Raw genomic sequence first — 4419 nt, 5'->3', positions numbered from 1 at the left:
CGAGCGAACACCTAAACAAGAGAGTGGTTGCTCGAGCACAACTTTTGGTCGCTCGAGTGGAAGTGCAAGATAAAGAGGGGTCACTTGAACGCAGGATCGGTCGCCCGAGCAATGAGGCAAAATTCTGGAATTCCAAATTGCTGTTCAAGGTGCAAAAAACGAGTTTAAAGCTTCAAACTTGTTCCTTTGGGCCTAAAACTCAAGAAAACATTTAGAAACTTGCAGGATATCATGAATTGAAGATCATTTCGCAAAATCAAGGCCCAAAAGCATGCCAATTATGTAAAATAAACCTTGGTATGTCATGAACACAACATGTATAAAGTGTCTTGGCTTCAAAGCTTCCAAACTTGTTGAAATGAAGTATTAAAGTGCAAAATCACAATGAGCTCCCAAAATAGACCAAAAATAAGTTCTTGCATGTAAGAATTTGTTGAAATCAAACCTCAAAAACACATGAATTATGCATGCAATGCATGACTTGACCTCAATTCTAGCTCTTAAGCTCAATTCCCATGTTAAACATTTAAACCTCTTGAATCTATGCCTTAGTTGGCTCAATTACATAGCTAAGGATTAAATTCTTACCTTAGATGCCTTAATTCCCTTGAATTCTGGCAAGTCTTGCTCAATATTACCAAGTTCTTTCAATTTCCCTAGCAATTCCTAGCTTGTTTTCACTTCTCCTCTTCCTCTCTCTCTCTCTCTCTCTCTCTCTCTCGTTTGTTTTAAGCTCAAAAGATTAGCAAAGGAGGTGTAAAGTGTATACAAAGTGTTGAGGTGGCCTTATATAGGCTTGATTAGGGAATTAATTAAACTTAAGTTAATCAAATTCGCATTATTATTCTAATTTAATTCGTCCCGAATTGAATTTCAATTAAACCTACCATAAATTCCTAAAAATTCTAAGTAACACATAAATCAAGTTAATTCCACGTTCTGTGGCCGATAAGGCCTTCAATTCGCAAAACAAAGTAAAGCACAAACAGATATTTCTACAATAAACAGATAGAAACACAAATAATGCAACACATATGCAAGTAATTCAAAATTCCATCTTAATTACTGATTAGGTACTCATAATCATGGTTTAACAGTTAATCATAGGTCGAAATTGTTACAGTCTTCTCCCCTTAAAGAGTTGGTTCTCCAAACTCAAATTACGTTTGCTTTGGAAAAATACCGGATCCAATGGGAACAAGTCAAGGTATCTCTTCATCATATCCTCTTCCGTCTCCCATGTTGCATATGTCCCTCCATGGTTTTGTTAATCAACATTCACCAATGGAATTTCTCTGTTTCTTAGTCTTTTGATTCGGCAGTTCACAATCTGAATTGGTCATTCCTCGTATGTATAATCATCTTTCAGGAGCACATGGGTGGCTCAATAACATGGTCCGGATCCTGTAAATATTCCCGAAGCATTGAGACATGAAAAACATTATGTATATGGTCCATGACCGGTGATAAGGCTACCCGATATGTCACCGAGTTAAGGATTTCATATGGCTTGACATATCTCAGCGTTAGCTTGGCCTTTACTCCAAACTGTGTTTGGCCTTTCATTGGAGTCACTTTGATGAACAGATGATCTTCAATCTCATATTCTTTATCTCGCCTTTGGACATCTACATAACTCTTTTGCCGGCTTTGTGTAGTTTTTAATCTTTGTTGTATCAATTTCACATTTTTCGTCATCTCTTGCACAAGTTCCGATCCCACAAAGGTCTGTCACCTACCTCAGCCCAACAAATAGGAGAACGACACTTTCTATCATACAAAGCATCATAAAGAGCCATACCGATACTCGAATGGTAGCTGTTGTTATATACAAACTCGACCAATGGTAAGTAGGTCTCCCAATTGCCTTGGAAATGTGGGGCACACATTCTAAGCATATCTTCCAGAGTCTGTATCGTTCTTTCTGATTGGCCATCTGTCTATGGGTGATATGAACTGCTCAGTCTTAACTCAGTTCCCAAAGCTAGCTGTAAACTCTGCCAGAATCTTAAATTGAACTTAGGGTCTCTGTCAGATACAATAGATACTGGCACACCATGTAATCTCACAATCTCATTAACATACAAGTTAGCCAAGTTATCCGTGTTATACAAAGATTTGACGGGCAAAAACTGGGCAGATTTAGTTAAATGAACAACAATGACCCAAATAGAATCCATATCTCGGGAGGAGCGAGGCAATCCCACAATGAAGTCCATGGTAATATGCTCTCATTTCCATTCTAGTATTGGAAGCGGCTGAAGCAATCTAGCAGGTCATTTATGCTCAGCTTTAACTTATTGGCAATGCAAACATCTTGCTACAAAGTCAGCAATGCTCCTCTTCATTCCAGGCCACCAGAAATTCTGTTTCAAGTCATGGTACATCTTTGTATTCCCCGGATGCATAGAAATTTTGGTGTTGTGAGCTTCAGTCATAACACGTTTCCTCAAATCAAAACAGTCCGGTACACGGAGTCGATTATGAAATTTCAATACATTATTGTCAAACACAAATCCCGACCTTGGTTTTGAGTCAATTTCATTCACAATCTTCTTCAGAAATTCATCTTTCAATTATTTCTCTCTAATCTCTTCAATAATTACATGCTGGGTAGAAATGGCAGCTAGAATCCCACCTCGTTCATGCAACGCAATTTCAATCTCATTTTTCTCTAAGTCACACAACAACTTCCTTTGACCGGTGAAAAAACATGACAAATTGCCAATGAATTTTCAGCTTAAGGCATCTGCAACGTTATTGGCTTTCCCCGGATGATACAAGATCTGCAAATCATAATCCTTGATTAATTCAAGCCATCGCCTTTGTCTCATGTTCAGTTCTTTTTGGGTGAAGAAATACTTCCAGCTTTTATGGTCCATATACACCTCACAAGTCACACCATACAGATAGTGTCGCCAAATCTTCAGAGCAAACACCACCGCTACTAATTCAAGGTCATATGTTGGATAGTTCTTTTCATATGGTTGAAGTTGCCGAGAAGCATAGGCAATTACTTTCTAATTTTGCATCAATACACACCCTAAACCTTTGTATGAAACATCACTATAAATTTGAAACCCATCAGTATCATTTGGCAAAGTCAAAATTGGTGTTGTTACAACCCTGGTCTTTAACTCTTGGAAGGAAGATTCCCTTTGATCATTCCAATCAAACGGTGTATTTTTCTGAGTCAACTGTGTCAATGGCATGGCAAGTTTTGAGAAATCTTTCACAAATCTACGGTAGTAGCCAGCAAGCCCCAGAAAGCTTCTAATTTCTGACACATTGGTTGGTCTTGGCCAATCTATAATGGCTTCAATCTTCTGTGGGTCTACTGATATTCCATCTTTGTTGATTACATGTCCCAAAAATGCTACACTATCAAGCCAAAATTCACATTTGGAAAGTTTTGCATACAACTTCTTTTCTCTCAGAATATGTAAGACAGTTCTCAGATGACTTTCATGTTCTTCCTTGCTTTTGGAGTAAATCAGTATGTCATCAATAAATGCTATAATAAATTTATCAAGAAATTGTTTGAAAACCCAATTCATTAGGTCCATAAACGTTGCAAATGCATTTGTTACCCCAAATGGCTTTACCAAAAATTCATAGTGCCCATATCTAGTTCTAAATGCAATTTTCTCTACTTCTTATGCCTTAACTTTCAATTGGTGATATCCGGATCGATGGTCGGTTTTCAAAAAGACTTGGGGTCCCTGAAGTTGGTCAAATAAATCATCTATTCGGGGCAGTGGATATTTGTTCTTCATGGTTACTTTATTCAACTCCCAATAGTCTATACACAGCCTCAAAGATCCATCTTTCTTTTTGACAAATAAAACTGGAGCACTCCCCGGTGAAATGCTTGGCGTATAAACCTTTTCTCTAACAATTCCTAAAGTTGAGTTTTCAATTCTTTCAATTCAGAAGTTGACATTCTATATGGGGTTTTGGAAATTGGTTGTGTTCCGGGTACTACATCAATGGTGAATTCAATCTCCCTATCAATCAAGTCCCCTGACAATTCATTCGGAAACACATGGAGAAATTCACAACCAATAAAAATGGTTTTCACATTAGGACCATTAGAAGTCTTAGTCAAAAGATAACACATATAACCCCTACATCCCTTCCTAAGCAATTTAACTACTTTCATGGCAAAAATCAAGTATGGAGAGGAACTGCCCCATTCCCGGCAAACACAAACTTTGGTAACCCGGGTGGATGAAACACAATAGATTTATTCACACAGTCAATTGATGCACAATACTTCGTTAACCAATCCATACCCCATATAATGTCAAAATGATCAATTCTCAAAGGCAATAAATCAACATATAATGGCATGCCACCAATCACAATGTCACATGCTGAATAAACATACACACATACCATAGAACCTCCAGATGGTGT

Source organism: Camellia sinensis, chromosome 1 (assembly GCF_055761805.1).
Source record: "Camellia sinensis isolate YWXY chromosome 1, ASM5576180v1, whole genome shotgun sequence".
Classification (NCBI taxonomy): Eukaryota; Viridiplantae; Streptophyta; class Magnoliopsida; order Ericales; family Theaceae; genus Camellia; species Camellia sinensis.
The sequence above is the reverse complement of the archived record's forward strand: the minus strand, read 5'-3'. Positions refer to the sequence as shown.